The sequence below is a fragment of the Hordeum vulgare genome, chromosome 7H, assembly GCF_904849725.1.
Source record: "Hordeum vulgare subsp. vulgare chromosome 7H, MorexV3_pseudomolecules_assembly, whole genome shotgun sequence".
NCBI classification, from domain to species: Eukaryota; Viridiplantae; Streptophyta; class Magnoliopsida; order Poales; family Poaceae; genus Hordeum; species Hordeum vulgare.
Window position 1 is genome coordinate 131926557 of NC_058524.1, and position 22687 is coordinate 131949243.

Below are 22687 nucleotides of genomic sequence, written 5' to 3' on the forward strand. Positions count from 1 at the left end.
TTGGTGATGACGATGGCGACGATTTCCCCCTCCGGGAGGGAAGTTTCCCCGGCAGGATCGTCCTGCCGGAGCTCTAGATTGGATCTGCTCAAGTTCCGCCTCGTGGCGGCGGCGAAACCACGAAAAAGCTCCCGATTAATTCTTTCTAGACCAGGACGCTTCATATAGCAAAAGAGGGGGGCTAGTGGGCCTTCAGGCAGCCCACAAGCCTGCCCTGCGCCACCAGGGGGGTGGTGGCGGTGGGCAAGCTTGTGGGGCCCTGGTGGCCCCCCTCCGGTTGTTCTTTCGCCCAATATTTTTAATAAATTCCAGAAAAAAACCACGTAAATTTTCAGAGCATTTGGAGATGTGCAGAATAGTGGACTAGGATTTGCTCCTTTTCCAGTCCAGAATTCCAGCTGCCTGAATTCTCCCTCTTCAAATAATCCTTGCAAAATAAGAAAGAAAAGGCATAAATATGGTACCACAAGTAATATAAGAGCCCAAAAAGCAATAAATATCAACATGAAAGCATGATGCAAAATGGACGTATCAGGGGGCCACACGGAGCCCATAAGCCGTGTTGCCGCGGCCAGGGGGGCCCGCGGCAACCAGGCTTGTGGCCTCCCTGGCGCTCCCCTGCCCTAGCTCTTTGGCCTATAAATTCCCTAAAAATCCAAAAAAAATCAGGGCATCCACGAAAACACTTTTCCGCCGCCGCAAGCTTCCGTTTCCGCGAGATCTCATCTGGAGACCCTTCCCGGTGCCCTGCCGGAGGGGACTTTGGAGTTGGAGGGCTTCTACATCAACATCATCACCTCTCCAATGACTCGTGAGTAGTCCAGTTCAGACCTACAGGTCCGTAGTTAGTAGCTAGATGGCTTCTTCTCTCTCTTGGATCTTCAATAAAAAGTTCTCCATGATCTTCATGGAGATCTATCCGATGTAATCCTCTTCGGCGGTGTGTTTGTCTAGATCCGATGAATTTTGGATTTGTGATCAGATTATCTATGAATTATATTTGAGTCTTTGCTGATTTCTTATTTGCATGATTTGATATCCTTGTAAGTCTCTTCGAGTCTTGGGTTTTGTTTGGCCAACTAGATCTATGATTCTTGCAATGGGAGAAGTGCTTGGTTTTGGGTTCATACCGTGTGGTGACCTTTCCCAGTGACATAAGGGGCAGCAAGGCACACATCATGTTGTTGCCATCAAGGGTAACAAGATGGGCTTTTATCGTAGATATGAGATTGCCCATCTACATCATGTCATCTTGCTTAAGGCGTTACTCTGTTCTCATGAACTTAATACACTAGATGCATGCTGGATAGCGGTCGACGTGTGGAGTAATAGTAGTAGATGCAGAAAGTATCGGTCTACTTGTTTTGGACGTGATGCATATAGATATAATCATTGCCTTAGATAACGTCAGGACTTTGCGCGGTTCTATCAATTGCTCGACAGTAATTCGTTCACCCACCATCTACTTTCTTTCATGAGAGAAGCCACTAGTGAACACTACGCCCCCCGGGTCTATTCACAACTATCGTCTCCACTTTCACTTTTACTTTGCTTTGTTTACTTTGTTGCTTTCAGTTCTCACTTTTCAAACAATCTATAAGGGATTTACAACCCCTTCATAGCGTTGGGTGCAAGCTCTTTGTGTTTGTGCAGGTACTTGTGACTTGAACGCTCCTCCTACTGGATTGATACCTTGGTCTCAAAACTGAGGGAAATACTTACTACCGCTGTGCTACATCACCCTTTCCTCTTCAAGGGAACACCAACGCAAGGCTCCAAGGCCGCGGGGAAATCCTTTGCATATTTGCCAAGGAAGTCCCTATAGGCGTAGCCGTAGCAGCAGGATTCCTGGCACCGTTGCCAGGGAAGGTCTGTTGTCAAAGTAGCATGTACCAAAACTCGCAACTCAGATATTCATCTCTATGATCATATCATAGACAGTTTATCCTCTTATTATGAGGAGCTTCACTCTGAAAGAGAATTGAACTTTTTCAATATTTCAGACTTGTGATTCATTAAGTAAATACTCCTGTATCTACTCAAATCGTCATTGAAGTAAGTACATAATGATATCCACTGCGTGCCTCAGCACCCATTGGACTGCATACATCAAAATGTATCACTTCCAACAAGTTACTATCTTGCTTCATCTCAATGAAAACAAGGCCTTGCTCATGTGGTATGATTTGCATGTCACAAGTGATTCAAAATCAAGTAAGTATAAAGATCCATCAGCATGGAGCCTCTTCATGCAATTTATACCAACATGACTCAAGCGGCAGTGCCACAAGTAAGTGGTACTATCATCATTACCTTGTATCTTTTGGCACCAATATCATGAACATGTGTAACACTACAATCGAGATTCAATAAACCATTGAAGGTGATTATTCAAGCAAATAGAGTAACCATTATTCTCTTCAAATGAATAATCGTATTGCAATAAACACGATCCAATCATGTTCATGCTTAACGCAAGCACCAAATAACAATTATTTAGGTTTTAATACCAATCCCGATGGTAGAGGGAGCGTGCGACGTTTGATCATATCAACCTTGGAAACACTTCCAACACGTATCATCACCTCGCCTTTAGCTAGTCTCCGTTTATTCCGTAGCTTTCATTTCGTGTTACTAATCACTTAGCAACCGAACCGGTATCCAATACCCTCACGCTAGTAGTAGTAGTAGTAAAGTACACATCAACATCATGTATATAAAATATACTTCTTTCGACTTTCCGAGCCTTCTTATCTACCAAGCATCTAGGGTAGCTCCGCCTCAGTGACCGTTCCCCTCATAACAGAAGCACTTAGTCTCGGGTTTGGGTTTAATCTTGGGTCTCTTCATTAGTGCAGCAACTGTTTTGCCGTTTCACGAAGTCTCCCTTCTAGCCCTTGCCTTTCTTGAAACTTAGTGGTTTTACTAACCATCAACTATTGATGCTCCTTCTTGATTTCTACTTTCGCAGTGTCAAACATCGCGAATCGCTCAAGGATCATTGTATATGTCCTTGATATGTTATAGTTCATTTCTAAGCTCTCACAGCTTCGTGGTAGTGACTTTGGAGAACCATCACTATCTCATCTGGAAGATTAACTCCCACTTGATTCAAGCGATTGTTGTACTCGGACAATCTGAGCACCCGCTCAATGATTGAGCTTTTTCTCCTTTACTTCGTGGACTAAGAATCTTGTCGGAGGTCTCATACCTCTTAACAAGGGCACGAGCATGAAATCACAATTTCATCTCTTTAGAACATCTCTTATGTTCCGTGATGTTTCAAAACGTCTTCAGCGCCTTGCTTCTAAGCCATTAAGTATTTTGCACTGAACTATCGCGTAGTCATCAGAAACGTGTATGTCGAATGTTCACAACATCCACAAACGACGCTCGAGGCGCAGCACACCGAGTGGTGCATTAAGGACATAAGCCTTCTGCGCAGCAACGAGGACAATCCTCAGTTTTACAGACTCAGTCCGCAAAGTTGCTACTATCAACTTTCAAGTAAATTTTCTCTAGGAACATATAAAAATAGTAGAGCTATAGCACAAGCTACATATTAATTCGCAAAGACCATTAGACTATGTTTATGATAATTAGTTCAATTAATCATATTACTTAAGAACTCCCACTCAAAAAGTACATCTCTCTAGTCATTTGAGTGGTACATGATCCAAATACACTATCTCAAGTCCGATCATCACGTGAGTCGAGAATAGTTTCAGTGGTAAGCATCTCTATGCTAATCATATCAAATATACGATTCATGCTCGACCTTTCGGTCTCTTGTGTTCCGAGGCCATGTCTGCACATGCTAGGCTCATCAAGTTTAACCCGAGTGTTCCGCGTGTGCAACTGTTTTGCACCCGTTGTATGTGAACGTTGAGTCTATCACACCCGATCATCACGTGGTGTCTCGAAACAACGAACTGTAGCAACGGTGCACAGTCGGGGAGAACTCAATTTCGTGTTGAAATTTTAGTGAGAGATCACCTCATAATGCTACCGTCGTTCTAAGCAAAATAAGGTGCATAAAAGGATTAACATCACATGCAATTTATAAGTGACATGATATGGCCATCATCATGTGCTTCTTGATCTCCATCACCAAAGCACCGACACGATCTTCTTGTCACCGGAGCTACACCATGATCTCCATCATCATGATCTCCATCAATGTGTCGCCATCGGGGTTGTCGTTCTACTCATGCTATTACTACTAAAGCTCCATTCTAGCAATATAGTAAACGCATCTGCAAGCACAAACATTAGTTTAAAGACAACCCTATGGCTCCTGCCGGTTGCCGTACCATCGACGTGCAAGTCGATATTAACTATTACAACATGATCATCTCATACATCCAATATATCACATCACATTGTCGGCCATATCACATCACAAGCATACCCTGCAAAAACAAGTTAGATGTCCTGTAATTGTTGTTGCATGTTTTACGTGGTTGCCATGGGTATCTAGTAGGATCGCATCTTACTTACGCAAACACCACAACGGAGATGTATGAATTGCTATTTAACCTCTCTCCAAGGACCTCCACGGTCAAATCTGACTCAACTAAAGTTGGAGAAACCGACACTCGCCAGTCATCTTTGAGCAATGGGGTTGCTCGTAGCGATGAAACCAGTCTCTCGTAAGCGTACGAGTAATGTCAGTCCGAGCCGCTTCGATCCAACAATACCGCGGAATCAAGAAAAGACTAAGAAGGGCAGAAAATCGCACATCACCGCCCACAAAAACTTTTGTGTTCTACTGGAGATAACATCTACGCATGAACCTAGCTCATGATGCCACTGTTGGGGAACGTTGCATGGGAAACAAAAATTTCCTACGCACACGAAGACCTATCATGGTGATGTCCATCTACGAGAGGGGATTTCCGATCTACGTACCCTTGTAGATTGCACAGCAGGAAGCGTTAAGAAACGTGGTTGATGTAGTGGAACGTCCTCATGTCCCTCGATCCGCCCCGCGAACCGTCCCACGAACCATCCCGCGATCCGTCCCACGATCCGCTCCGACCTAGTGCCGAACGGACAACACCTCCGCGTTCAGCACATGTACAGCTCGACGATGATCTCGGCCTTCTTGATCCAGCAAGAGAGACGAAGAGGTAGATGAGTTCTCTGGCAGCGTGACGGCGCTTTGGAGGTTGGTGGTGATCTTATCTCAGCAGGGCTCCGCCCGAGCTCCGCAGAAACGCGATCTAGAGGAAAAACCGTGGAGGTATGTGGTCGGGCGGCCGTGGCAAAGTTATCTCAAATCAGCCATAATACCTCTGTATATATTGGAGGGAGGGGAGGGGCCTTGCCTTGAGGATCAAGGAGCCCCAAGGGGGTCGGCCGAAGGGGGGGAGGAGGAATCCTCCTCCAATCCTAGTCCAACTAGGATTGGAAGGTGGAGTCCTTCCCTTCCTTCCCACTTCCCCTTTTTTCTCTTTGATTTTTCTTATCTCCTGTGCAGGGGCCTTCTTGGGCTTGCCCACTAGCCCACTAAGGGCTGGTGCGGCACCCCTAAGGCCTATGGGCTTCCCCGGGGTAGGCTGCCCCCCCGGTGAACATCCAGAACCAATTCGTCACTCCCGGTACATTCCCGGTAATGCCGAAAACTTTCCGGTAATCAAATGAGGTCATCCTATATATCAATATTCGTCTCCGGGCCATTCCGGAAACCCTCGTGACATCTGTGATCTCATCCGGGACTCCGAACAACATTCGGTAACCAACCATATAACTCAAATACGCATAAAACAATGTCGAACCTTAAGAGCACAGACCCTGCAGGTTCGAGAACTATGCAGACATGACCCGAGGGACTCCTCGGTCAATATCCAATAGCGGGACCTGGATGCCCATATTGGATCCTACATATTCTACGAAGATCTTATCGATTGAACCTCAGTGTCAAGGATTCATATAACCCCGTATGTCATTCCGTTCGTCCTTCGGTATGTTACTTGCCCGAGATTTGATCGTCGGTATTCGCATACCTATTTCAATCTCGTTTGCCGGCAAGTCTCTTTACTCGTTACGTAATACAAGATCCCGCGACTTACACTAAGTCACATTGCTTGCAAGGCTTGTGTGTGATGTTGTATTACCGAGTGGGCCCCGAGATACCTCTCCATCACATGGAGTGACAAATCCCAGTCTTGATCCATACTAACTCAACGAACACCTTCGGAGATACCTGTAGAGCACCTTTATAGTCACCCAGTTACGTTGTGACGTTTGATACACACAAGGCATTCCTCCGGTGGCAGTGAGTTATATGATCTCATGGTCATAGGAATAAATACTTGACACGCAGAAAAATAGTAGCAACAAAATGACACGATCAACATGCTACGTTCATTAGTTTGGGTCTAGTCCATCACATGATTCTCCTAATGATGTGATCCCGTTATCAAGTGACAACACTTGCCTATGGTCAGGAAACCTTGACCATCTTTGATCAACGAGCTAGTCAACTAGAGGCTTACTAGGGACAGTGTTTTGTCTATGTATCCACACAAGTATTGTGTTTTCAATCAATACAATTATAGCATGGATAACAAACGATTATCATGAACAAAGAAATATAATAATAACTAATTTATTATTGCCTCTAGGGCATATTTCCAACACCAAGCGTAGTACCATCCGTCGAGGTGGGCTTAGGAACCCTGTACACATCGTTTGGGGTCATAGAGGAAACTTCGGCCGGACATCCTTGCGGATTCAGTCTCAAATAGGCGATAAACTTGGACTAGGGTCTTGTGTGGTTAACGGTCGTGGACAACACCCACGCTAGTGCTTTCGCTTGAAGGTTGCCGAGATGCATGACGTGCATATGGTGATAAGTGGTGAGAGCGTTTGTGAAGAGGTATACCCCTGCAGGGTGAATTAATCTGTTCGAATAGCCGCGTACTTGGATATAGACTACTTGGAAACATTACGTGGTACATCGACAACTTGGAATGGATACTCTAAAACATGCAAGATAAGTGTGAGTGCTATGGATGGCTTTCTCGTAGGGAAACAAGAGTGGATCCATAGTGGTGTATTGAATTGGTGAATATGTGGACTCGCGTGCGTTATTCCACCTCGAAGAAAGAACTTGTAGTCGTAGTACAGGTTAGCCAAGAGTCAAAGCTGGCTTGCTGCAATTAAACTCCACAACCCCTTCATTGATACTAATGCATAAGTATATAGTTCTGACATAAGTCTTGCTGAGTACCTTTGTACTCACGGTTGCTTATTTATGTTTTTGCAGAGGAGACCTTAGTCTCATTAAATGTTTCTACGCGATGTGTTCGATGCTGACCGGAATAGCTTGGGAATCCCAGACAGAGGTCTAGCTCCTTTGGTAGGGTCGTTGTAGCTTTTCAGGCTCCTCCAGCCATTTTAGTAGATGTCTATACCCAGACATGTTTTGCTTCCGCTTGATGCTTGTATGACTTGAGTGTTGGGTCATGTGACCCCTGTTTGTAATATCACACTATGTTGACTCTTATGAGTCTTTAATAAATGCTTGACTCATATAGTTATGTTGTGATGCCATGTTGTATCTACACATATCGTGCATATTGTGTGTATGTTTGAAATGCATTATATGTGTGGGATTCGACACCTAGTTGTGTACCTTTAGTTGTACTCTTTACGGGGAAATGCCTCTTTGTGCTTCCACCGAGCCTTGGTAGCTTGCTACTGCTGCGGACACATTGATTGACCGGCATGTATCCTTCTTTGCTGATGTTTCTGTCCCCTCGGGGAAATGTCACGCGGTGTAATGGAGTCCTTGTAGCTTGCTACGACTCATCTACACACGTTGTTGACCGACACCTGCTTTGCTGGGTTATGTATGCCTGTCCCTGTATGGATTTACCACTTGGTTTTATAACTAGTCATGTCTACCCGGGTTCTTTGTCGTTTGAATGGTAGCGACATAATCATATATGTTAGCCAAAAGACGCAAACGGTCCCGACCAAGGTAAGGTGGCAGCCGTGGAGTTACCGTGCGTGAGGCCGCAAAGTGATGTGATGTGTTATAGGCTCGGTTCTTATGACTTAGGATCGGGGTCCCGACACCTTATACATCATATATACGTGCGCTTGCACTCGATCAATACATCCAGAGTTACATCCTATTCCTCTACACAGTATCAGCATAAAACCGATCCTATCCTAGCTACCGCTACGCCGCGCCTCCTCTGCACCGCCGCCGCTACACACTAGACCGGAACACTCAATTAGGGACATTTAACTGCCGGGAGAAATAGCTCACCAAGGGCAATTGAACTGTCCGGAGATTAGTTTTTGTCATTACAAACATTTTAGGGAACACAAAGTGATGAGAGAACTAGAGCAACAATGACACACCCATTGTCGGTATACTTTAGGGCCCACCATCTTTCGGGACAACTAGAAAATGACCCATGTTCTGCCGGGGGTCGTCATTTGACGCGGGATCGAAAAGGTATCGGGCCTAAAGCACGCGCCAATGATGAAAAAGCGATTAAGAGAGTGAGAGTGAATTTTTTTGGCCCGAAAGGCCATCTGGTAGAACGCCCCTGTCGGTGTCAAAACCGGCGGATCTCGGGTAGGGGGTCCCGAGCTGTGGACCTTGGATCGATGGGTTACACGGGATGAAGGAGACGGTGTTTACCCAGGTTCGCGCCCTATGGAGGAGGTAAAACCCTATGTCCTTCTTGATTATATTGATATGGATGATAATTACAGAGTTGATCTACCTCGAGATTGCATGAGTTAAAACCCTAGATGAGTCGACCTGCCTATACGAATGAAACCCTCTGGTTTATATAGATACCAGGGGTTCCTAGGGTTACATACAATTGACCTCCAGCCGGGGACAGATGCGCCGATCTAGCCTACTTAACTTGGATGACATGCGAGTCTTCGGAGCTTTCCTTCCTGAACATGAGGTCGTCATGCAATCCGGTCTTTAACAACACGACCCTTAGGTCAGCCTGTAAGAGATGGGTTGACTGTCCGAGGACCCTTAGTCCCGGACTCCCTTAGTAGCCCCCGAACTGGCCTCCAACGCCGATGTATATGGTCTTCGACAGATCCTCGTATCCAGAGTAATCGTCTTGCAAGGCGAGTTCCCCTCATGTTCGGCTGGTTTTGACTTGCTCATTTGGTGATGTCGTTCCTTTAAAACATGCATTGCTTAATCTGAAGGCTTAAAAGCCCCGGTGTGAATAGTTCCTCATCTGATAGCCTTTCTGATGAAATATCGCGATATCCACTTATGAAAAAACTCGATTCGCAGTTCGAGGCCACTTTCCCATGGGCATGTCTTATCAATGAGGACATCGTTTCCCGTGTTTAAGGGGATACGAATAATGGTCTAGGTTATCCCATGCACGTTCAACGACGTGGTCGTTTCGAGAAGTGGCAGGACTTGCGATGCAGTAAACAGGAACCCTAGGTCTTAAAGACCCCATAAAAGGGGAAAAAATCCTCAAAGACACCACACGCATTCCAGACTCGACCCCCTTTCATTCAAGCTCCAAGCGCCCAGATCCATTTCATTTTCCGTCCTCTCCCAGCCGCCCTTTCCCAAGCTAAGCCATGGCCAGCTCGGGCTCCCAAGGCATGTGGGAGGTCTCATGCGTCTCCGACAAGCATATACGGGAGTTGAAGCTCATCGGCTATCTCTCGCCCAACATTGCCCGTCGTGCGCCGAAGGAAGGCCAGGTGGTGCCTACACCAAAGACACGCAAGAGGGAGGTGTTCGCCCCCCACTTCATTTGAGGACTAGGCTTCCCGCTCCACCCCCTCGTCAGGGGCCTAATGTTCTTCTATGGATTAGATTTTCACGATCTTCCCCCGAACTCGTTTATGCACATCTCAGCTTTCATCGCCATTTGTGAGGCCTTCCTACGAATTCAACCACATTTCGTCCTATGGCTCAATACTTTCGATGTCAAGCCAAAGACAGTCCTCGAACCAACACGCCGACTGCGGAGGAGCCATGATCAGCAAACTCCCTTGGGTTAAATGGCCGGAGGGTACTTTTATTGATAGCATCAAAGCCTGGCAAAAAGAGTGGTTTTACATCACCGAACCTCGGGAAACAAACTAGTCAACACCCGCCGAGTTCTGATCCGGACCCCCCGAGAGGCTAACCTCGTGGGTTACAAACGGTCTTGACTAGGAATCTGCCTCGAAGGTGAAGTCGCCGCAGAAGCGCATCGTGCGTATGGTGGAGGCGAAGATGAGGGATCAATAGAAGATGTGTCTAGAGGGGGGGGGGGGTGAATAGACTACTTGTCAAGATAAAATTTCTAACCTAACCCAAATTCTAGGAAGGCAGAAATTCAGCAATTCTAACAAGTCTAGTGCACCCTACATATGCTAGTCAACGTATATGGCAGCGCAAAAGTAAATACTTTGCACATGTAAAGGAGTAGAGGTTAGGAGGATCAAATGCATGAGGTTGACACGACGATTTTTGGCATGGTTCCTATAGGTGGCACTATCGTACATCCATGTTAGTGGAGACTTCAACCCACGGAGGGTAACAGCTGTGAGAGTCCATGGAGGGCTTCGCCCACGGAGGGTCCACAAAGAAGCGGCCTTGTCTATTCCACCACGGCTTCCGTCCACGGAGGACTAGCCTTACTCACGGTAGACCTTCACGAAGTAGGCGATCTCCTTGCCCTTACAAACATCTTGGTTCAACTCCACAACACGAAGTAGGAGGCTCCCAAGTGAGACCTAACCAATCTAGGAGGTACCACCCTCCAAAAGGTAATAGATGTGGTAGATCAATGAACTCCTTGCTCTTGTGCTTCTAAAGATAGTCTCCTCAACACAAATCACTCTCTCACATAATATGCATGGGTAGGAGAGGTTGATTTGGTGGAAAGTAGTTTGTCCCCGGCACGCAACATGGTCACCGGGAAGTGGGTCTTCAAGCACAAGCTCCGTCATGATTGTAGTCTGGACTGCTACAAGGCGCTTTGGGTTGTCTGTGGCTTTTAGCAGCGTGTCGGCATCGACTTCGCCGACACCTTGGCCTCGGTTGTCAAATCAGGGACGATCAGGACGTTCTCCAGCTTGCGGTATCTCGTGCATGGCTAGGACATCAGATGGATGTCTCCAACACCTTCTTTCATGGTCATCTTGAAAAGTAGGTCTTCTATGAGCAGCCGAAGGGGTTCTCCTATCTGACCCTCCCGGATCATGTGTGCCTGCTTTCGTGCTCATTATATGGGCTCAAGCAGGCTCCCCATGCTTGGTACTAGTGCATCACATAATTTCTTCATCGACTCCACACGCTCCAATGCTTCGCTATTTCTCTACCATTAGGGCGCTTACACGGCACGCCAAGACACTCACTGCTCCATCTCGGGGTATCGTGTCTTCCTTGGAATATAACTGGTCTCTTGGTTGTCCAAGCGACAACCTACAGTCTCCCATTCCAGTACGGAGGCTGAGTATCGCGCCGTGGCCAACGTCGTCACCGAGGGTTCGTGGCTTTCCTAGTTATTTCTCGGGGTCTCGTGTACTACTGATAAGGCCGGAGTGGTCTAATGTGTGACGACATTTCTACCATCTACCTCTCCGCCAAGCCCGTTCGTCATCGTCGGACCAAGCATATTGAGCTGGATATTTATTTTGTCTGGGAAGAGGTGGCCCTTGGTCATGTCCGTATTTTACACGTCCCTACTTCCCAACAATTTGTAGATATCATGATCAAGGGCTTGCGTACGGCGTCATTTGAAGATTTTTGGTCCGGTCTTTGCGTCAGCACCGGTGATGCTTCGAGTGAGGGGGTGTTGAGTATATTTCGCATGTACCTTTTATACATGGCCCACCTCCTAATTTCTTGTATAGTTGAGGTTGTGGTCCGCCTTGTACATCATATATATGTGCGCTTGTACCCGATCAACACATCGAGAGTTGCATCCTATTCCACTACACACATGTCAAGGCACTCTAGGATTCCTACAAGGACGTCGTCGGGGAGCGCGTTGATTCTCTCCTCATCTCCGTCGATGTCGAGTGGCGGCTACTGGATTCCGAGGTCGATTGAAACCCTGGCTTGAAGCAGAGCCCTGAGGGACGGCCTCCTACTCCGAAGCCGCGGATCCTCTAGCGGGCAAAATTGATAAAATTGATCCGTGGACGAAACAAAATCACAAACTGGACCGCGTTAAAAAAATTCACTGAGCTGACCCTTTTGTGTGGCGCCCGACAGTCGAGCGTCACACTACACTATGTAGCATCTAGCATATGGGCGTTACACTTCTGGCCAGCGTGGCATCTAGGGCCACACTCCTGGTTGTGTGGCGCCTAAGAGAAAGGAGCCACACTGCATTGTGTGACGCCTAACTGAAAGGAGCCACACTACCTTATATTAAAACTGGTGTAACTTTTAATTCGTACATCCGATGAAAATGTGCCTTATATGAATATTGTGTATTTTTCTGTGTTCTACCCAATGGTAGCATTTTAAACTGTATATTAGGATATTTTTTTGATGAAAACTCTGTTACAAAAATGCATGATGATAACACGTTTGTTGGCATAGACCACACCACCAAATGATGTAACTTTCAAGGGACTAAAACCAATTCTAGTGAAAGAAGGAGTTCCAAATATTGAGATTGCAAAGTTAGAGTCTCTCACAATGTATAACACTCGAGATTGCTTGAATCAGTGGTACATGGCACTAGCTCTGGTTGTAAGATCAGATGGGACTACCTCTCGACATACTATGGGTCGCTCTTGTACAAGGATACATTCTTTTTACATTGACAGTTTCTAGAGTAGCAAGTCCAGATCTGCTTTCAACTGATTCAAAATATTTATTGATATGCCACCATGATGATCTATCTGCTCATCTGATGTACTGTAAGAAGAGCACACATGTCATCCTCAAAATGAGAACCTGATTGTTTCGACATGAATCCTGCTAGATCACTGCAGAAATACAACAGCTCACGGTGGCTTTCCAATGGTGTAAAGTTATAACTCCTAGATGTTCTTCAAAAGATGCATCATGAATTTACGAGAATGGTCACTTGGACCGACGATCTCCCCTTCAGTCTATGAATCAGAAGATGAAAGCAACCTGGAACAGACTCAAATCGGAACTCAGTTGACATATAATTGGTTTTAGAGAGAGGCAAAGTGTGTTCTTGGTCATAAACTAAGTTGCCCTTACAAAAAATGTTGGTATGGTTAATGACTTACATTTGCTGCAAATTTTCTCTGTAATTCCTTTTAACTTGTTTTAATAGCCAGAATAAGCACCTCCACTTATACGCTGCACCATATGCCCTATCTGGACCAATACAACTGGATTCTGTAGTTGTTAGTACAGAGAATATGCTGATAAAATCTAGTTTTCTTGATCAAGTACTAATGTTTTGTTGAAACTGCTCTAACTTTAAATTAATCGCGAGAATTTAAGCATTTACTAAGCATTCTTCCTCATGTGACATATCACCACCTTTGTCTTCTGTTTACACGCATTAGGGGTTAAATTTCTTAAGTATATTTTACTGTCTGACGTCTGCTACAGTACTATAATATCATCAGTTGGCAGTTTGGCCCGGCTGCCGTCACAATCTTCAGAATCTTCTTCAGCAACATTCTTTGCACACTACAAGCCAAAAACTTTTAGCCAATTTAAGTATACTATCGTAGCTGCTAAATTCAGTGCCTTAGTTTCATCCGTCAACGCTTAAACATTCTAATTTCTAACGTTGTCTGCAGTTCTGCACATAAATATGTCACACATGGCTGTAACTTTTCTTTTGTAGTCCCTCCGTTTCTAAATATAAGTCTTTCTAGATATTTCACTAATAGACTACATACGGATGTATATAGACATATTTTAAATTATAGATTCATTCATATTGTTCCGTATGTAGACCCCTAGTGGAATTTTTTAAAAGACTTATATTTAGAAACGGATGGAGTATTTAAACAACACTCGTCATGGTTCTGAAGCTTACTTCTCTGTAATGTAATGTCACGAGGCTGCAATTGCCTAGTGAAACAACACACTAGAACTAAATTTCATGCAAATTTCCTTTGCCAGTTACACCCTTCTGCCTTTGTGATAAATGCCAACATTTAAAAATTGGTTCAATTATTTTCTTGTTTTAGTAGCGTGATGAGAGACAGGAAAGACTCCCTTTCTCACAAAAGTCGGCGTTGATATGCTCTTTCTCATTTTTGTAACATAATTTTCATCGAATTTTTTTATCCTAAGATGGTTGAAAATGCCACCATTGCGTAGAACACGGAAAAATACACAATATTCATATAAGACACATTTTCATTGGATATACGGATTAAAAGTTACATCTATTTAATATAAGATAGTGTTGCTCCTTTCAGTTAGACGCCACATAATGTAATGTGATTCTTTTTTTTTAGACACCACACAACCAGGAGTGTGGCCCCGGGTGCCACCCTGATTAAAAATGTAATGCCTAGGCGCTACATAGTTTTAGTGTGACGCCTGGCTGTCGGGTGCCACACAAAAAGATCAGCTTAGTAAAAAAATTTAAACGCAGTTCAGTTTGTGAATTTGTTTCATCGAGAGGTCAATTTTATCAATTTTGCTCCTCCAACGCGGGACCCGTCGATCTGGACGGAGCGGCGGAAGCCAGACCCGTTTCGCGGCCAGGTCCATGGACCCCCTCCGGCGCGCTGCTCCGATTTGGTCCTTTCTTGCGTGGGCTGGACCGCATTTTTTACGCCGGCGGCAATCACACTAGAGTTCTCGAGCTCGAAGACTTGATGATCCACGGCGACAGGTCAAGACGACCTCATATAGAGATGGGGCGTCTGAAGCGTGCGAACTGGATAGACAGGTCTGCTGGCTAGCTGATGGACATGGAGTCACCTGCGAAACAGAACATGTACGACACGCATGCAGTGCAGATCGATCCAATGGGTATGTGTGTGGCCAGCATGATTGCTTAACAGCAGGAGTCGCAGATACGCCACAGTTGATCGACACACGCACCGCTGCAGGAGTAGGACTCAGTTCAACAGCGATTCCTCCTTCCATCCTTTCCACATGTCGAACCGTATAGGAGTACATATAGGAGTACCAACGTGTCAACTTCCTGAGATGCAAACAGGTAAAGCAACTGTGGCGTGCTCTGCAACCAGAGAGTGAACGTCAAGACGGCAGGGGGAATCCTTATCTCCTGCATGCACTTGATCATGAGTGCATGCAAGGACGCAGGTGATCTCATGCATGAGAAGCTTCAGCTCCTGGAACATAGAAGAATCCTTATCTCCCTTTTATTCTGGATGTATAGTGGGGAATAAAGCAAGTGCATGAGAGGAACCGGGAACTTTGGAGCATCTACCTAGCAGCGGAACTACTAAATCGTTGGGCCATTGATTCTCCGAATCTGTGTGGAAAAAGTTCGCACGTAAGGAACAACTAAACTAGCGCCAGAGTGGAAAAAGCCAGATGGTGATAGTCTGAAGTTCAACTGTCATGGACCCCTCAGTGCATCAGATAGCAATGGCGGGTGGGGTTTCTGGTTCGGGACAATCTGGGAGATTTGCGAGGTTCCGGAGCTAGATTGTTGCGGAATATAATGACAGCAACCCCAGCTGAAGCAGATGCGTGGGCAGCTGCTCTCCACGCGGCCTGTGATTGGGGATATGATATGACCAAAGTTGAGGTCAAATCAGATAGGCAGGTACTTCCCTAGTTAAAGCTCTCCAAAGCAATGAGTCTGACCTTGCGCCTGAAAGTGTGATTCCGCACAATTTCACCCATCAAACCAACTGCACAATCACTAGGATCGAATCCAGCAGATGTTTCTACCCGATGATGGGAGTGGCGACGACATTAGCTTGGGGCAGCTCTGGATAGTGGAGGGAAAAGTCTAGGCGGAGGTGTGGATCGTGGCCTCCCCTGTTCCGGTGAGATACAACTCTCGTATGCCACGCATTCCTTGAAGAAAAACGGTACCGCTGATTATTTCTAGACAAAAAGACACATTATTAATCACCAATAATGTATACATACCTAAAGAAACAGCTTATTTTGCAAGCCTATGAGCCTCGAGGTTGAAGTTTCTACATTCATACTTAAAACTGCAACTCTAAAAGTTAACTTTCCTCTCCTGGATTACTTTGACAATTGCACCATATGACCCTCCGGGTCAATAGCTCCTATGCGACATTTTTAAGATGAATTGAAAGGAGTGGGACGTCTTTCGTCTGAATTGCCTTGGTGCGACCCTTTTGAACGAGGAAATAGCTCAGACACGACATGGCCCTTAATCTAAACTGATGTCCTCATTAGCTATTAGGGACTGGACCCACAACTTATCCACATGAGCGCGGGACCCACCACTCGTCCACTAAGCGCGGGACCCATCTCTTCGCATCTAGAAGAGACGACCGCCATTTCAAAACAGAAGAAGAAGAGACGACCGCATGCGCCCGTCCGCCCGCCGCCGCCCATTGCTTTCCCTTTCCCCATTCTTCCTCTTCTCCGGCGACCTACTGCAGATGTCCACCTCCTCCGCCACGCACTTAAAATGGCGTCAGTATGGTCCAGTGCCGCTCACAAGGTGCCCTGACTGTCCGCGCCCAGAGACTATGAAACTGTTGGTCACTAGGACTGATGATAATGGAAATCTTGGGCGGGAATTTGTGAAGTGCTTGAGCAAAACAATGACAGGAAGTGATGCCAAGGTTAGATCTCAATTCTTAGCCTGTTCTTTCACTGCCTTTTGCTCTGATTTCTCCATATTGTTTCTCCCCTCGAATTTGGAATTTAGGGTTCAAATTGTTGTTTTCAGATCCTGAAAAAATGCACCCATTTCGAGTGGATGGATGAATATGTTGAGAGGATTCAGTTTGAGGGATGCATTGATTTGAGCGGGGCCGCAACCTGGGAGCTCAATTTGGACGGGGTGCCGCAGATGGAGAATTTGGGGAGCTCGGACAGAGGGGCGGGCAGAGTCGTGCCGATGGCGAGGTATGCGCGCAATGTTGAACTGCACTTGGAGTCTGAACTGACCGGGGAACTAAAGAAGATCAAGAAAAATCTAATGGAGATGATCGATTTGCATAAGCAAGCAAATTTCATGGCAGGGGTTCTATTGTTGTATCATTGCTTTGTTTCTGTTTTACTTGTTGTTCATCCGTCATTAGAGGGGGCATTTAGGTTTGTAAGGGCAGAGGAAAGTTTCCGTGGTCTTCAGAGTCTTCTCGTCCAACTCCTCCATCAACAACGCAATCTATCGTCGCAATCATAACGGGAATAATAAAACCATGGCAAAAATAGGAAAAATAACACACTCAGAAAATTTTCAACCTATTTTTGTAAAATACTAGGGTGAGTATTAGTACCGTGAAAATTACCAGGTTTTATTTTTGAAGTGTAAATGTTTTGAAAAACATTTTAATAGAAGGTAAAAATGCTTTAAACAAGGTTTTAAAATAAAACAGTGCCTGAAACGTTTTTCAAAAATGCACAAGTGGCATATTCCAATAGGTTGTAATATTACAAACTTTTAGAAATTTGAATCACTGGATTTGGATAATTATTTTATCTAGAGGAATTATTTGAAATAATGTCACAAAAAGAGAAAGAAAGTGCATTGTGCCAACGGGCGAGAGCCAGCCAGCTAAGCCTGGGCCAGCCAGCCAACTCGCCCAGGCGAGCTGGCCAGGCGCTTGCCTTCGTGGGTTCAAACCTGACAGGTGGACCCTGGTGCCAGCAAGAGATTGAGGGCGTGAGCGAGAGGGGAGGCGCGCGAGAGGCTGACGACTAGGATCCACTAGCAGGTTGTCGTCAACCTCTATCCAAAGAGGGGGTGGTGCTCACCGGCGGCGGACGACGTAACAACGAGGGGTGTTGAGAACGGGGATGGAGTCGGGGTGTTGTGGTCGATCAGGTGGTGGGGAGATGGACGCCGGGAAGGCCTCGTTCACGGGCGACGAGGTCCTGCAGTGAAGGAGTTCCAGGAGGTGGTCGGAGTCGACGATCCCAAGCTGCAAATGCAAGGAGAGGGTAGGGAAATGATTAGGGAGGCAAGAGAGAGCCAAAGGAACAAGAAGGAGTGCCAGGGACTGGTCGTACCCTGAGATCGACGATGTCCCAACACGGCGGAGTTTCGGTCGATCCCGAGCACATGGGGCTCGAGGGGAGGAGGGGGCGGCTCTGTGGCTTGATTGGATAAGGAGAGAGGGTTCGAAGGGAGGAGGGGCCTCGGGGTGGCCTCTTCATAGGCGCACGACAGAGGCAGGGAGCGGGGTGCGCGGGAGAGCTTGGGGCCGAGCACTGAGAATGTGGCGGCTTGAAAAATAGGCATGTGCATGCACAGAGGGACTACGGGGAGGCGCTAGGAGGTAGAGGACAAGGGGGGAGGCTCTAGGAGCCGCACATGTGAGCTCAACGATTGGGGGTCTTGGGTGGCAGCACTCACGCGGGAGGGAGTAGCAGGAGGACACAGAGGAGGGGGTCATTGCCCTAGCGGCTCACGGGCGTCGAGACCCATCACCTGGCGCGCGGGAGGGGCTCGAGGAGGACGGTTGCGCGACGTCAGCTCTTTGGGTGTCATGTAGCATGCTCTAGATTGCGTGTATGGCCGGCATGATGATGCCATTGACGTGCTCTGGCGCGGCCACTAGTACCTTTTGTAGCAGCGGGAATAAACAAAGGGGATGGGAGCATTGTATGGTCCGGATGCTAGCCAGAAGAGAGACAGAAGAGAGAGAGAGAGAGAGAGAGAGAGAGAGAGAGAAAAGATGTTATCCATAGAGGGAAATAGAGGTTTTCACCCTTGTAATCATGCACCTAGACGCTGGGGTGGCTAATGGGGGTGCTTTGGGTCTGAGAGCAGTTGTGGTAAAAATTCGGGAGCAAGGGGGACAAGCTAAGTGTTGATTTTAGCTTCTAAGGAGAATCACCATAAGGATTTTGATGCAGTTTTGGGCAAGATACCCTTACCCAATCTCTATGAGACTTAACAGGATGGAGTTATGGTTAAAAACAAGAGGGATCACCAAATTTGAGCTTATTTGAGCAAAGTTGGTAATGCAAACTTGAAAAACCCTAGAAATGGACATAATTAGATTTCTGAAGGCTAGGCCATGCTAATCTATTCCCCCAAATTCACAACTTGGTTTAGCATCCTTATTTATGGTCTAGACCACTCCTGCAAAGTTTGAGATCAATCGGATAAACTTGGCAATGTAAAGTTGCTCAAGTTTGGTTCTGGACATAGAGGGTTTTGGGGTATTTTGGTGAACCAAATCAACTTCGATTGGGATAAAATTTTACAGGATTACCACATATACCATGTGTGACTTGCTAGAATTTTTCTGGAATTGAATGAGAATATTTCCTATGGAAATATTTCAAAAGACTAAAATAGGCAGAAAGGGTTTTGAGGGGGTTTGTCCAATATTTTGAACATGGCCAAGTGTTGAAAATCTTATATATGGAAAATATATGTCCACTCAATTTTCCTTAATTTTTTCCCAAATATTTTTGAAGTAATAGAATATTTTTTTCCTATGAAATACCATTTGTGATCTCAGAAAGAAATATTTAAATAAAATAGGAAAATAGTTTCTAAAAATAGTCATTTTATGGTTTTGGAAAGCCTTTTTGATAATAGGATCCAAATAAAATCTTTGGGGTAAGACATCTCTCCTCGATTGAGGACTTGTAGTACAAACCTCAACTCAGGATTTTTTTAAAGCTTAAAATAAATAAATGCTTTTTAGTTGAAATAATAATTTATAAAAATAGTTTTTGATCCTATACACATGGCATGATCATTGGGCAAAGATTTGAGGGCAAGTAGATGAGTTCTTGAAAGGAGAATAATTTTGTGATTTACAACTCAATCAACCACACAAGCAAGTAGCAACCATATCAAACATCACAAGCATGCAAAAAATTTAATTGATTATAAATTTTGTAAAAACATAGTGTGGCAAAGTACCCCTCCTCAGAGCTTTGCTACGTCGACAGAAAAGTATGGGGTTTTACGGGCCTGGACGCACAGCCCCACCAGTTAAAATGGGTGGGTGCGTGGGAGGGGGGGTTATAATTAGGAGGAGAGGTTTACTTTCGCCAATTAAAACAGGACAAGTCGGTCAGTCCGTAAAATTTGTGAGTGGACAGTCGATGTGTCTATAGCATTTTTGATTGACGATCTCCTGAGCTTTGCTACACGTATAAAAAGTGTTGCGGGATCTGAGGATTACAGGTGTCATGAGAGTTTTTAATTGATCATTAATAGAGGCATGGGTCCACCCCATTAAAATTAGGAGGGTGTGTTAAAGTTTGGAAGGAGTTTGTAGAACACCTAAGCCTGTGTGTCTAGCATTTTGCACACTCCACTCCTCGCCTCCGGTCATACTGCAGTGACCGGCTGGTGTACATACGTACCGTCTTTTTCTATCTCGCAAGCAGTCTGTTTCCGATTTCGGCATTAGACACAGTCCTCCTCCTCCTATGCTATATATACAGCCGGCGTCCGGCGCGGCGAGTGCATCCATCGCGTGCGTGCGTGCGCTATACAGACTCGCCTGCTCTCCTTTCTCCCCTAGCTCATCCGGCCTGCGAGATCACCCCCACAAAGCCATAACCCTCGCTGGATCCTCGAAACCGCAAGAAGCAGTGGTTTGAGCTTTGAAGCAGATCGTCAGCCGGAGCGGTTCGATCTCGCTGTCTCCGAGGACATTCATCATAACTCGGTTGATTGATCCGCACATCTACCCGATCGAAGGCCCAGCCCAGATCATCACGCACGTAAGTACCCAAAATTCCTCGCTCACTGTTCTAAGCGCAATGGCTTCGAGACTAGCTAGCTGCTTCCCCTGCGTTAGCGCGAGGAAGAAGGAAGTCCCCTATCTCCTCCGGCTGATCCGCGCAGCAGCCACCCTGCCACGCCCAGGACATTGGCCGTGCAACGAACTTTCTCCTTCGAGGAGCTCGTGGCGGCCACATGTAAGTTCACTCACAACTTTCGCGTTGTTGGTTGCAATTGGGAGGGTGTTTACTAAGGCTACCTCAAGAGCATCAACCAGGTCACTTCTTTGTCAGTTAATTCATATGTACGTACCATGATTACATGATCGATCGATGTGAGGAAAAGTTGATGATCAACATCTGCATATATAGGTCGTTGCTATAAGGTTGCAGCTTGCTGTTTATCCTCATCATCATGCATCGGCAGATCAAGAGAACATGGTGTTTCTTGCCCATGGTGTCGGGAGCAAAACTAACATAAAGTAACTTGGTCATGATTAATGCATTTGGACGACACGACATCATTTCCCTTCCATGTTAATCCATTGGCTCACTTTTTTGCTGCTTCGTGCTCAGCCATGAATGATCTAAGTGATGTGGTGTTTGCTGCGGATATCAGGCCGAGCCATTGCTGGAAGATAGGAGCCAGTTCTGCCGGATGGCAGACCCAGCGCTGCAGGGCCGATATCCGTCCTTGGACTTGCAGAAGGCTGTGACAATTGCTTCGTTCTGCATCCAAGAAAAGTCGGACATGAGAGCGCCCATCAGCACCGTAGTCAAGGTTCTGTGTCGCCTCGCCCATGATGTTGATCGACCTGAATCATCACACCACGCGGCTCCTAATTAACATAGGAGGGAAATGATGTCGTGTCATCCAAATGCATTAGTAATGACCAAGTTACTTTAAGTTACTTTTGCCCCCGAGACCATGTACAAGAAACACCATGTTCTCTTGATCTGCCGATGCATGATGACGAGGATAAACAGCAGGCTGCAGCCTTATAGCAAGGACCTACATATGCAGATGTTGATCATCAACTTTCCCTCACATCGATCAATCATATAATCATGGTATGTACATATGAACTAACTGACAAAGAAGTGACCTGGTTGATGCTTTTGGGTAGCCTTTGTAAACACCCTCCCAATTGCAACCAACAACGCGAAAGTCGTGATTGAAGTTACTTGTGGCCGCCGCGAGCTCCTCAAAGGAGAAAGTTCGTGGCGCGGCCAATGTCCTGGGCGCGGCAGGGTGGCTGCTGTGCGGATCGGCCAGAGGAGATGGAGGGACTTCCATCTTCCTTGCGCAAACGCAGGGGAAGCAGCTAGCTAGTCTGGAAGCCATTGCCCTTAGAATAGTGAGCGGGGAATTTTGGGTACTTACATGCTTGATGATCAGTTTGGGCTGGGCCTTCATTTGGGTAGATGTGTGAATCAATCAACCGAGTTATGATGAATGTCCTTGGAGACAGCAAGATCGAACCGCTCCGGCTGACGATCTGCTTCAAAGCTCAAGCCACTGCTGTTCGCGATTTTTACGGCCGAAACTTGTTACTTTTGCCCATCGGCGCCGTAGTCAAGGCTCTGTGTGGCCTCGCCCATGACGTTGATCGACCTGAATCATCACACCACGTGGCTCCTAATTAACTTAGGCGGGAAATGTTGTCGATCGTGTCATCCAGATGCATCGATTATGATCAAGTTACTTAATGTGCTATGAACTGTCACCGGCAACAAGTTGCGTTTGTGATTGTTGCTTGCTCTGGTATTACATGTGTTTGACCTGCATAATTTAGAATGTCAGCACAATCATGTGTAACTGCGAGAGGTTAATATCCGAGTAGTGATGGATTTGGAAATTGTGTTGGTTCTAGAGGTGGAGAGGAGTCTAAG

At 46.1% G+C, this 22687-nt stretch overlaps 1 long non-coding RNA gene across 1 annotated transcript; it reads left to right on the forward strand.

Annotated features, from left to right (window-relative positions):
- The first annotated feature begins 20485 nt into the window (after positions 1–20485).
- Positions 20486–21912, forward strand: LOC123411408. Its single transcript, XR_006613258.1, has 2 exons — positions 20486–21276; positions 21371–21912. It is a non-coding gene; the product is annotated as an uncharacterized LOC123411408 (long non-coding RNA).
- The last annotated feature ends 775 nt before the right edge of the window (positions 21913–22687 follow it).